The sequence below is a fragment of the Lycium barbarum genome, chromosome 12 (assembly GCF_019175385.1).
Source record: "Lycium barbarum isolate Lr01 chromosome 12, ASM1917538v2, whole genome shotgun sequence".
Taxonomy (NCBI): domain Eukaryota; kingdom Viridiplantae; phylum Streptophyta; class Magnoliopsida; order Solanales; family Solanaceae; genus Lycium; species Lycium barbarum.
The window spans coordinates 27458622-27472958 of record NC_083348.1 but is presented as its reverse complement, the minus strand read 5'-3'; the positions used below and the strand labels follow the sequence as shown (position 1 = coordinate 27472958).

The window sequence follows — 14337 nt, the reverse complement described above, 5'->3', positions numbered from 1 at the left end:
TTAACTTTAGGCCTCAAGATCATTTCATTCACCTAATTAATCCTTATTCCTCAGAACTGTGTTCTAAGATAAAACTAAAGCTAATTCAAAACTGCCTTAACTCTTATACATATCCAATAAATGATTCACCAACTTCATAGGTTAGCAGACTTCATAGTAGTGAGTGTGAGAACTGCTTAAGGCAATTAACAGAAACACAGTAGGGACATGCAAATAAAGAGGAAAAATCTTATAACTTATGATTACCAAAACAGAATTGGAACACCAAGAAGTCTGAAACTAAAACAACATTAACTGAACTGAGACTGTGCAGTTCATATTCTCAGGAAAGAAAACACAAAAGTGAACCTTTATCTTAGTCAAATAGTAGTGAGAGCATGTACACAAGAAGACTTCATGTAAATTTCCACTTGAATAAAAAGGAGAAAGGACCAGCTATGTATGTCACCAAGTCTCACAGAAGAAGAATGGCATAAAATTTAAAACAGCTCTTTGCAACTCAGGATTTTTTCTAACTCTTAAAAAGGACACTTATTATCAACAACCTTAAACTAGCTCATTTCCCTTTAAAAGAAAGAAAAGATCACTCTATTTAAATAACCAGTTTCTTTTTCTTAACTTCCTAAGTTCCCTTTAGACATTTAAACAAGTTAACTTTTCCCATCCTTTGTACTTCCATCCTTTGGTGAAATTGTGAGATTTAAGGAAGAACAATGCACCCTCATGATAGGAATGCCCCCCATGGTCCATAGGCTGTGTCATGACACCCCTCTTTGAAGTATCTTGAAAAGACCACCCTATGCCAAGTGGTTCAAACTGTTTTTAGAGTACTCACTGCATCCTCAAATAACAATATTAAACCATTTTCAGCTTATCACCATTTCATTTTTTGACACAGACTCAGTATTTAGTTATTTCATCCTACAATTCTAAACATGGTAAGGCTTTAAACAGACCAAAAGTATAGAGACAGACCTTATTAGATAGAGTACCACTTACCTTTTTTAATCCAAGTTACACTACAATGCATACTAAAGTCTAAGTGCATCAGTTCAGGTTCAAGAATACGGGTTCTAACCAATCTTAGGTTAACTAAATGCCGTTTTCCCAAATTCAAACTATGTCTAGTACACAACACAGACAGGTCCACACATAAATGTATCATGCAGGTTTTTTGAACATATTCATTCTAAAACAAGCAGAAAAGCAAGCAAGTTGAACTCTGAAACATGAATCCAGGTCCTGATGGATAACTTACCCCCTAGAATCTAGTTAATAGCAATTTTTTAGTCCCTTTAATCATGGCAGAAGATGTGACAAACCTTTGCCCTTTGTTTTAACTTGGTCTTAACAGCATAAAATATCAAGGATTCCCCAAGGCATGATAAACTCTTCCTAACCAATCCTAAGATCTATGTGAATCCCAAAGTCATGGGAAACGGTTTAGGAGACAAGGAAACCTCAGGGTCCTGAAAGAGAAACAAGATAGGGTGAGGTCATCACCTGCCCATGTCACGACCCAACTAGTGGGCCATGACGGGTACCCGGAGCTGACTACCGAGCACCACTCGTCATGCTATTTATCATCCTGAACCTGGGCATACATCAGTCTCAACACAAGACTTATCATAAAACGGTCATTAATACCTCCCAAAACATGTATAGACATAATCCCTCGAGGCTACAAAATGATGTACAGAATATACAACGAAGAAGATCACATAGCATCTACAACCCACACATAAGTATCTACGAGCCTCTATCTGGAGTACTGAAATCATAAGGACGAGACAGGACCCTGCCATGCCCCAAATATGTACACAAAAGGATATATCAATAGGCTGCACCTCCGGAGTAGTAGGGTGCCCCTGGACAACTGCTGAGTAAGCTCCTAAGCGTCTACGCCGTCTCCCTGTCTACCTGTGGGCATGAACATAGCGTCCATAAAAGAAAAGGACGTTAGTACGAACAATGTACTGAGTATGTAAGGCACATATGATGACATAATAAGGAAATATGGGAAGCATAAGAAGAAAAAATAACTATAACTACTTGCCTCTTGAGGCGGAATCATGCAAGCTAACTTTTATAATAATGATAATATTATATCATACATAAATAAGATGCCCGACCATATAGGTGCGGTGTGATCATCATTATCCCGCGTCTAGGCCTCCCGCGTCCAGGGTGTAAGTTGCCCACTGTAGTGGTGTGTCTGCCCGACGATATAGGCACGGTGTGATCATACATAAAAATAACATAAAGCATGCATGAGATCCCAAATGAAAGCTATGTCTCTGTCGGAGTGACGTAAGGTCGGGAACCTCCGATTTCATTATGGAATAATCATCATCGCTATACCTCACCTTGGAAGAACTAATATCGTGGGGTGAGATAAGAAGCATCATCGATGACATCATAAAAATAGGATTATCAAGCTCATGAAACCATCATTATCATAGAACATATCTCATCTCTATCTCATAAGAAGTTCTTAAGAATCTTTAACTTCGTCTTTTGGGATGTAAGAAGGTCATGGAAATATAGAGAAGAAATCATAGTATAGGAATCATGCCTTTGAAAGAAGGGGGCTAGCCTTACATACCTTTGTGTTTCCTTAATGACTAAGCGTTCTCCTTCCAAGTTCGCAATTCTACTTTCAAGATATTTCGCATTGCATTAGATCATTAGAAGCATACTCAAGTCTAATCTAGAGTGACTAAAAGGCTAACGAAAATTAGGCAACATTTCCTTTGTTTCGACAACTTTCTCCATATAATAAACAACTCCCAACATCAATGACATCACCAATAATATCGTAATCAATAATCCCCACCAAGTTAGGTAATATCCAATTCACAAAATTCCTTCTTAAGGTCATCCACAACCCTAAATACAACACAACGTCATACCTATTCATATGTAATACTTCTTCAACATTTTTAATGTCATTCATAACAAGATTATACCCATAGCATATCAAGAACTACGATTCATGTCAAATTCTATCCAAGAGTAACACTATTTCCACGTTTAAGCTTCATATTCTATATTCTTATCTAATCCAAGTCTTTCAACCACTCATCACCTTTAATAACATGAAATAATTGTAAATCTCACCTTTGATTATGTAGAAACGATCTATGGAGGAAGATACTCCACTTGAGGACAACACCAACTTCAATTCTAAAGAGAATTCCAAGTTTCCATTAATCCTAGTGAACACCCATACACTTGTTACACTTGATTCTTGGTGTTTGATCTTTGATTTACCTTGGATGTATGTTAGTATGTTATGGAGAAGGTTCTAGAGCTCTCTTAAGGTGTGGAGGAAATGAGAAATCTCAAAAATAAGCACAAGGGTCGCCTATTTATAACTGGAAGGTTCCAGTGAAATGGTTCGACGAGCGAGTCGACGACCTGTCACCGTGTCGACGGTCCGTCGACTTGCTCCGTCGACTCACGCCTGAAAATATCTGATTGCAAAAACACAGGGACGGTGCACATCGATGGTCCGTCGACAGTGACTGGTGTCTGCAGAATTTTCCTAATTCAGTTTAGATTTCGTCAATACGATCCATTCGACTTATAATTCTGTAATTTACCAGTAATACTTGTTGGCACATTTGTACATGAGGTAAGACAGTCTCTACCTTTACTTTCTCCAACGAGCGTTCTCCTCTTGCCTCAAATGTCTTTGAAATCTTAATTAGAATCATCAAGTATCCCTTCTTACGTGTAGGGATACCATATACACCTTAACTTGCGTTAGTCTATTTACCGCGCAACAACCGGAAATTCCGAGGTGTAACACCCCATTCCTCTTTTGAGTCTTGCTTTCAGTAAAAAGGGATCAAAGGCCCCACTGGTCACTACCTCCAGTTCATGCCTAAGCTCACTTTTTACTCTCCCAAGGCAACCTCAACTCCCTTACCTTATCCCCATGCCTAATGGCAATCACCAAGACCTTGTGGTCAAGACTAGTTTGACACTGCCCTTAAACCAAATTTCCTAAACATCTAGTTGACCACAAAAGTTAACAGTTTTAATCAACTCAGTCTATGGTCTCAACAATGCAAACTATTTTGAATTCCTTTTAGACATTACTACGTTGGAAAGGTTTGAACATCTTAATCATTTAAAAGCTTAAGTTCAGATTGAGCACCAGCCTTTAGACTCAAACAGCTCCTATTCACTAGTCGATTAATCATTTTTAATAGTCAAGAGCATATAAGGACTCAATTATCCTTTTTTAATCCCATTAGACTTCTTTTGAAAACTCAAACATGAATTAGAGATGAAAAGGGGAGGGTATGATAACATAAATGTCAGGACTAAACTCTGCTCAAATAAACAAACATGACACACAATCCTCCTAGTTGTATTTAGGTATCCTGATTCATTTTAGATAATTTTGCAACTTTATAGACCTACACTAGCTTCTAATGGACCAATTAGGAGCCTGTTACCAAATAACTGAACCTTAACCTCAACCTTCATTTCTTAAAACTTCTATATCATATCCTAGGGTGTTATTGCTTCAACTTACCTTTAATGTATAGCCTACAACTACTCAAGGTTATTTTAGGCTAATCCAACCACATTCAAATAGATTTAGGTAGATTCAGACCCATTCAAAAGCAAACAGATCGTATTTAATCTTACTCTAATGCCTTAACCACATCATGAGACCGCTATAAGTATGCCTGTAATCTTTAAGCTTTATTTTAATCCAATCATGATCCTTTATTTTATCCTAATCATAATTCATGCTATCTAATTGACATAGACAAAACACAAAGATTTATGAAAACAGATTGAAGATTCAAATTTGACAAAGTCTCATCCAGGAAATAGCAAATTCCTTAAGTGATTCAAGATAAATAATCACAGTATCTTAGCAAGCTATTACATTCAAATAGGATTAGTGTTGGTCTAAAAGTTCACTAAACTATCATTATGAATCATGTAATCATATTTTGTGTGATGTTTAGGGTTTGCAGCCAAACAGGAAACTTCCAATTATCTAATAAAACACACCATAAGCTGCTTATCCATATCTATCGAACAACATCAACACATTATCTAAACTCATACATTCAGCCCATATTAACAACCAACATTAAGGTTTAAACAGGTATCTTTTGAGAATAAGGAAGTAATCTCCATTTTCAAAACATCTAATGAACCTTAAACATTACCTAGAACAGCACATTGTAACTTAATTGAACCAAAAGTAACGCAACAACAAACTAACATCAAACAGGCTATTATCACACAACAAAACTACTGAGAAATAACAACAATAAGCAAAAAAGGATAAAATGTTACCTTTTTAAAGTGCAGCCATGGTCAAAATTGAACTTGAAAGCCTTTTGTCTCCCAAAATCACACTCAGCCATACCAGACTCGAAAACAAGAAAGAAACAAATTTTGTAGATCTTAGAAAACCTCAAACTAAGTTGAAGTCTTAAAAAATGTATACTTAAGAGGCTTGAATTCGAAGTTTCTTCAATCTTTTAATTTTTCCCAATTTTTCCGACCTCCAAAAAAAAATATTTTTGTGAGAGGGTTGGGATTCTATTTATAGAACTCCAAAATCTCTCAACAAAGTAAAGTATTGATGTGGTACAGGGTAGATTTTCTTAAAATAACTCAACAAAACGTATTCTATGGTCTGGATTGAACTAAATCAACAACGAATGGCTCGATCTGAGCTTGTTCTTTCTCAATCCAGTTGATTCGAGTTCAACCAATGAGTGATGTGGACGTACAAGTGCAATACAACAAAAATACTCAAGAAAATCATTTTGTTTCGACTTAAATCAAAGAAAATGTAAAAAGGTGGAAGGGTATTACCGCGTTTGGGACGAAAATAGCGAAATTGGGGTTGAAACCCTGATAGTTCATGAAAATGGACACACCAAGATTGTGGACAGTCTGCATGCTCTGATTTCATACCATTTTTGGACAAGAAAGAGAAATTTTTTAGAGACGGCGATTAGGGTTTTATGCTGAAGAGGAAAATGAAGAGAGTGGGATGACTTCAGGGTCGTTTGGTGTGAATAAAAAATATAAAGGGTGTATCCCCTTATCTGATGCGAGACTGGGCCGGGTCGTGCCCATTTGGGCTGGGCTCGGTCCAGATCTTAAAATTATATGGCTGGCCTCTTTGTATACATATATATGTATACTTAGTGTGTACATGTATATGTATACCTGGTATATATATATAGAGAGAGAGAGAGAGAAAAAATAGATAATTTTATAATTAGATAAAGATTAAAATTGATGATATTTTAATTATAGAAAAAATTAGGACGTAATTAACCTATTAAAATAATTTTAAAAAAACGGCCAATTGTGTTAATGGGCTTAAAATTGCGAATATGACCTTAATTGATTCTGATCCAAGTGATTATTTAAATTATGGCCAAATTTGACCTTAATTGATTTTAATCTAACTGGTTATTTCAATTATGGCCATATTTCGCCTAATTAGCAGATTTAAAAATTAAATTGCATTAATGACCTTCATTAATTTAAGCCAATGAATTTGGTTATTTCAATTAAGGCCACTAAGAGGCTAATTTTACAAAAATGATCCCAACTTCCTTAAATCATGAATTGGTTAAACTAATTGTCGCCATAACAAAAAATAATAAAATAATTTAAACATCAATTTGAAATAAGGACCACTCAATTGACTAATTAAAACATTTATCGATAATTATGGGCAGATTACACAATTATGCAAAATTAAAGATAAAAGGGTGAAATGGTTAACTATTTAAATTACTCAAACTCCTTGGATTAAAGGGAATAAAATATTTGCTAATTTTGAATTTTTGATAATTTAAACCATTAAATAAGTTATTATTATTTTAAAAGAAAATACACTTTTCTTTTGATTAAATCTAACAAGCATCTCACTAATGTCATAAAAGTACCAATTAACATTTAAATAAATTTGTGATGTCATGAAAAAACTCTTTCATCAATCTAAAGTAGTAAAATATTGATCTGAGTAATTTATAAAAATTATTTAAACCCCTTAAGGTGCATAGCTCATTTTATTTATTTTTCAAGGACTCTGAGTAATTAAAATAAATTACAGGAGGTCAAAAATTAGGTTTCAACATTAGTTTTTTTAACCCTAAAACTGAGGGTTCCCAATTAAGTTCAACTGAGAAATGCAAAAGAGCTTTCCTCGTATCCGTTGATACCTAATTTTTTGTCTTCCATAATTTATTTTAACCATCCCGAGTCCTTAGATATCAAACGGAGTGAAATGTGTATTTTTTTTTATAAATCAAAATGATTTTATAAAAAAAAAAATCGATAATATTTTGCTATTTCATCTTGCAAAATAACTTCAATCATGTAGAAATTAATTTACACATTTTTTATAATTAATATGAAGCATTTTCCAAGTTTAACCAAGAAGATAATTTAAAACAATTTTTTAATTAATTATTAAAATTATCAGAAAAAGCAATTAGCAAGCATTATAACTCCGTTTAAGTCAAGAAATCTGGTTAATTAAATAAGTTCATCATTTTATTTCTCAAATCTTAATTCTGCAGATTCAATTTGCATTTGTGCAATTTCAAGAGTTAATCATAATTAATCAGGTGTTTAGTTATGGTTAATTTCATAAATTGCTTACTATGTGATTATTTGATGTCACGATTGACATAATCAATTGTTGGCTAATTTTTGCCTTAATTGAAGTAGCCAATTTCCATGGTTTCAAGTCAATTCAGGTCTTAATGGCAAAATTTAAGTCTTTTACGTAATTAACCGTGTTTATTATTTTGATTAATTGGCTAATTAATTATTTTTTACCATAATTGAGGGATTTAAATTAATTGACTTTCTTAATTGTGGCCATTTATTAAAATAGTGTCAAGTCCTTTATATATATATGCATATATACACAGAGATACATGTGTATACATGTATATCGTATGTATATGCATGCATATACAAGGCCACCCCTCCTTTTCTTTTTAAGTTAGCTGAGCCTAGTCCAAATGTGGACTGACCTGGCCCACTTCGCCTCTAAAGGGGATAACCCTCGGTCTCTTTTTCATTTTTTACAAACCAAACGACCCCTTCTCAGAAAAGACGATGGTCTCCTCGGCAAAACCCTAGCGCCGCCCCATGGCCTTTTCTCTCTCTTCGCTCATACACAGCCAAAAATGGCAAAATGACAGAGGTAACAAGGTGTTTTAGGCTTTTCATAGCCGATTCAGGGAAAGCATTAATTGCTTCCACCATTTTATCACCAAACGCAACCCAAACATGGTATTTCTTTCATTTCTTTGAACCTTTTTACTATTCTTGGGTCAACGATTACAAATCCCTGAATGAGATTTGTATCAAAGTGAATTTGAACGCTTGATCCTCATTGGTTCGTCTGAAACCAACAAGGATCCATTGAGAGTGGTCTGAGTCTGACCCTTTATTTTTTATTTAGCTCGAATCTCAGCCGTTGAATATGGAATTAAGGGTTGTATGCCCAAAAATTATGAAAGTCCTAAATCGGGTTTGAATCAAATTTTTAGGGTTTTAGGGTTCCATATAAAGAACCCATAAATCAGATTTAACACAAGAGCTGGCAAGCTTGAAAATCTTACTTGATCTTAAAAAAACTCGATTTAACTAGGGTTAGCAATTTTGCTTAAAACCTTGACCTAATTGAGTAATAGTCTAAAAATTTGTTTTTTTTTCTTGTTTGTGGCTGAGTATTGGGGTTGAGGAAGCAAAGGGTCGACCATAGGCTTCACGCAAAAAAGGTATTTGCTCTTCCTTTAAATTGTTTCAATTTATGTTAATATATGTTGTTTAATAATCTGATTAGCTTCTTAGCTTGCTTAATAGTCCATTTTTGTAGTCTACTACTTGTTTGTATGTAGTTTAGAGTGATAGTAGTTAAATATGTTTTGAGTGCTTAATTTTAGATTATCATGTGTTAGTTTAGCTTTGGTAGTTGTCTAAATCATGTTTTAAATGCATTATCCTGTTTAGTCTTAGGTTAGTTAGGTATGTTGGCTATTTAACTATGTTTACCTGCTTGGTTTAACCTAAATCATATGTAGTATACTGTTAGTATTATCTATAAGTCTGTTTGCTTAGACATTATGCCATTCCAAAGTTAGTGTGTTTTAAGGTGACATAAGCCTGTTTAAGACTAAACAAACCTCTGATAGCATGTTTAAAATGATTTATGATCATGCATCTTTGTGTATTAACTAGAAGTGAAGCCCTTGTATGCAAATGACCTTGAGAAACTATTTAAAACTCCAATCCACCTGTTTTAAAACTTGTCTTCACTTAACTTAAGTACAGAATTGTAGAAAGTTGCTAGTATTGAGAGAATAGATTTTAGTTTTTTCAATGAATACTCTCATGTGGTTTCGCTGTGTTATTATGATGGTTTATGGTCTGCAGTACTCTAAAGGTAGTGTAAAATGTCTAAGTTCATTTCTATATGCTGATTAAGTTCACTTCTATACTAGTTAGAATAATTTGTGGCACATATGAAATAAAGGCATGTCCTTATATGTGAAGAATGGTCAGTTACACTCTTGTATGCCTATGTTCTGCTCAATATTAGCCTCTGTATGCCAACATGTATGAATATGTAACTCAGATTGCTTTGTTTTAAAGACAAATAAATTTGTTGGTATGAGAATTTGTTTGAAAGACCCAAAATGGCATGACTTATTTTGTAAATCAAACATGGCATATTTTGAAACTCTGTTTTTTCTTTATAAGGTTTCATATATATATGTATTAGAGTTGAATATAGACCTTGTTGTATCCAAAATGATTTTTTATGTCCTTCATGTCTTCTGTGTGTAACTTCTTTGATTAGATCACCCTTTAGTTCATTAAATGTGTTGTCACCCTTTAGCATAGCCCTAGATTGACCTTGAATATGGAACTTGACTAAATGAGGCCTGAATATCTGTAATCATATAATGTCTTGTCCTTGAGGATAATTCTCAGCACACTATAAACCCTTTCAATTTTCCTACAAAACCCTTATATGTATCATATCATAGTGTTGTTTGTCTATGAATGGGGATCTTGTGCCCTCAACCTGTACATGCCTTCTCCCTTCTGAAAAAACACTTGTATGATTGTCTTAAACACATTACATGAAACTGCAAAGATATCATCTCTCTCTAAAATTATCAATGCATGGTTTAGCCCTGTCTGTTTAGCTTCCCTATTTGTATGCATTCAAATGATTATACTAAATTCCTGACCTCATCCTTAAGCAAGTGTCCTAATGTAACTTCCTTATTTAACTTGTTAGTTGTCTAGGGGCTATCCTCTTTCTTCTGAGCATAATTGATGTTTAACTTGGTTAAGTACAAACCTTTTGTGTGAATATCTATTTGGTTTAAGTACTGAGACACTAAAATGTCTAAAATAGGAGGCTGTCACTTGGTTATGTTGAACTGTGGGTGTGACTTACCTGTCACGACCCAACCAACGGGCCATGACGGGCACCAGGGTGTAACCTACCGAGCATCACAAGACATACATGCATTACATGATTATACCAGAGTGTGGGCCATGATGCTAACTAATAGATATCATGAGCTTTGAGGGACAAAAGCTCAAAAGATATATATATATATATATATATATATATATATATATACAAAAGTAATAAACTGAACCCAAGTATACAAGCCGACAAGGCTACCAAAGATAATGATACAACAAAATATAGACCGAGATGGCCATAGAGCCTCTAACTGTGCATAACAGTCTACGAGCTTTTATTAGAGTGCAAAACATAATAAGGATGGGATAGGACCCCCCCCCCCCCCAACCCATATATACACAAAAGAATCATACCAAGCTTGTGTTACATCCGACATTTTTGCATATTCGAAAAATTTGAGATAACTTCACTTGTAATGAATAAGGCCATAATTGGACTTTACTTGGTATGAATGTGTTGGCTATGAATACATTGGTGTGGAATTACGAAAGGAGGCCAAGGGCAAAGTTGGAATTTTGGAAACTTGTGCCATGAATTACAATTATTTAGCCAACAATTGGGCTAAAAAAAAAAAGGAGAAACAAGGCCCAACTAGGGAGCCCAACCGGCCATGGCATGTACAAGTGGCCCAAGTCCATGTCTTGAATTAATTCCATGTGATGAATTATATTATATAAGTGGATAACTATCAAGAAGTTTCAAGAAAACACAAAGCAAGAACAAGAAAAAGAAAGAGAGGCATTTCGGGTAAGTGAGAGAGAAAGAAAGAAAGAAAAGAAAAAAAAAATTCTAGCCTTCAATCTTGAGCCAAAAAAATTGTAGTTGTGGTGTATTACTACTAAGCCCAATATTCTCTTCAAGGTGATACAATTATTTTGACAAGAAACTACCATTTGTGGCAAGTGGAAAAGTTGAGAAAAGGTAAGAATTTTACCATGGGATATATGTATATATGTTGTAGTGTGTGAGAATGAATGAAAAGCATGAAAATCTTGTGAGTTGTGAATGTGTGTGTATGGTCGTATGTATGTATATGTTGAATGTCTATGGTGACTTGAAATTATGTTGAAATCTAGTTGTAGTTAATGTGGGAATTGTATTAGAAATGAAAGTTGAATGAATTAATGGAAGTTGGAGAATATAGTATGTGGTTGTGTGGTGTGTGTTGATGTTGGAAGGTGAACTAAATTTTGTTAGTATGTTAATTGTGTTAATTGTGAAGTGAATGAAAGAGTAATGGTTTTTGTTGTTATGGAAAAATGATTATTAAGTTGTTGTAGGAAAACATGCAAGTTTATTATAATTATGTAAATGCGGAAGTGAAAGTAGGAAGATGCAAATTATGGTTATCATTGATGGAGTTCGAAGGTAAGAATATGTTATGGATGTTTAGGCTAAAAGATTGGAAGTTGTGGGCGAAATCTGCCCCTAGTAGGAAACTTGTATATTGCGTATATCTTGTGTATATCTTGTGAAAATGGTATGATATGCCACTGAAATATGTTGTAATGATCTTGATAAGTGTTAAATATGAAAAAGGTAGGATTGGTTTGGAAGTGTAAGGTTGAAATGACAGATGTTTCGTTATGCCGGAAAGACGGCTAGTAATGCCATATCGTGTATTATGTTATGCTTGTTGTTGTTATTGATGTTGTTTCTGGGTTGCTGTGTGATGAGCCAAGCCGAGCTAAGTCTCGGGGATGTTATATATATAGGGGAAATGCTGCCGAAATTTCGGTAGGCAAGTATGTATTAAGTTTGGAGTCTTAAAGTTTGAAATTAACAATTGGTAAACTTGACCATTTCTAGATTTTGGACGAAATTGGAATTGAAGCCAAGCGAGCGTAAGGCGCAATCGAGGTATGTAAAGCCTTCCCCTTTATTCCTAGGCATGTTCTGGATGTAATAGGCTCGACCGCGAGCCTTAAGTACGACTCTGTTTCTCGGAATTCGAGATGGAAATCCGTTCCAATTCCTTCAGTACAATTGAAACCATTTCCATATAAAATGCCTTCAAAGTGAACTTTTGCACAAAACCTTCCGAAACGGAGTCGGAACACTTCCAAATGATTAGGGATGACCTCATAAGGTCTATTATCAGTAATTTACATATGTCGCCTCGAGTTGGTCTGAGGCGGGCCCACAAGGCCCGATGCCTTCTGTATAACCTTAATTACTTTGGTTCTGTCCGATTTTTCTCAGAAAACATCTGGACTATTATTTTGATTATGAAATGACTATTTTTGTGCAAATCTTACAAATTGACTTCTGGACATCTGAGAATCTGATCCTGATAATAATCAGTCGTGCCTTCCCAAGTAGAACATAGGGGCGTATTATGCATACTATCCGGATACTCTGACTTGACTCGCCGTTTGGCACCCTTCAGTTTGATTGAGTCTGTATGTATGTGGTTTCTCGTTAATCTGTTCGTGGCTGTCTCAATGCATTCCTTCACTGCGTCCCGGGCCAGGTTCTGTTATCGTGCATGTTCCTCTGCATCGTTCACCGCGTCCCTCGGCGTGCGGGCCGGGATCTGTTATATCTGTATGATTATGATATTATGATCTGTGTATGGGGATGGCGGCTAGGATGGCATATGATCTGATCTGATTCTGTCTGTCCACCGCGTCCCGTACTAAGAGGGCCGGGTTCTGTTACCGCGCCCCCAGACAGGGCCGGGATCTGTATGTATGTATGCATGTGCCACCAGCATTTATATAAGCACATGCCTCTGTATGATTCTGTATGATTCTGTATGACTCTATATGACTCTGCATTCATAATTCTGTCCGGCATACTTCTGTCCGTCCGTCTGGATTACGATTTTGTCTGTATGTCCGTATGGATTCTGATTCTGATTCTGTATGTCCGTATGGTTACGGTTCTATCTGTCTGTCTGAACCATGATTATGTCCGTCTGTCGGGATTATGATTCCGTCCGTCCGTTCGATTTATGGTTCTGTCCGCTATATATATATGCTTCCGGTTCAGACTATGATTATGTTTGTTATGTTTCTGCTTTGCATACTCGGTACATTTTTCGTACTGACCCCCGGTTCTTCGGGGGCTGCGTTACATGCCCGCAGGTACAGACGCACCTGGAGATATGCCGTCAGTTTAGGGCATCGATTCTGCTGTTTTGGAAGAGCTCCTTTAATCCGGAGCAAATACTTTTGGGTATATATCTTCTGTCATCTGTAGACTCTGTATGTATGGTATTTTGGGGTACGGCGAGGCCCTGTCCCGTCATCTGATTCTGTATGTCTGTAGAGGCCTGTAGATAGATATATGGGTTACGGGTTTCATCTGTTTGGGTAAGTACGAACGATTTTGTGACTCCGTCTGTATGTTAGCTTCATCGGCTTGTCTGTAAATTTTCGTATGTTCAGGTATGTATATGTTCGCGTGCGCCGCATCTGTATCGGCCTGATTCTGTACACATCTGTTTGAGAAAAAACAAATCTATATGGTACGAAATTCTGTTAAGTAGGTACATAGGGGTATCCAGTTAGGATACCAGTCGCGGCCCACGGGGTTGGGTCGTGACAGCTTGGCCGCAACTCCGAAACAAATGGAGTGCTCCAGTACCAATCGCTGGGATAGCAGCCTAAGGCTCTGAACTGTCTCCCTGTCTACCTACGGGTATGAACACAGCGTCCACAAAAAAAAGGACATCAGTACGAATAATGTATCGAGTATGTAAAGCATGGAAAATAACATAATAAAGATATGAAAGTTACATGAGATAAGAGAGAGCAACCTATCCATCTGAATGCCGCTTAAGGCGGATAACATGCATGTTTTTC

The 14337-nt window shown here is 35.9% G+C and overlaps 1 long non-coding RNA gene across 1 annotated transcript; it reads left to right on the top strand.

Moving 5' to 3' along the window:
* Nucleotides 1-8129: 8129 nt before the first annotated feature.
* Nucleotides 8130-13952, top strand: LOC132624948 (uncharacterized). The gene is made up of 3 exons (XR_009576578.1): nucleotides 8130-8310; nucleotides 8752-8801; nucleotides 13618-13952. It is a non-coding gene; the product is annotated as an uncharacterized LOC132624948 (long non-coding RNA).
* The last annotated feature ends 385 nt before the right edge of the window (nucleotides 13953-14337 follow it).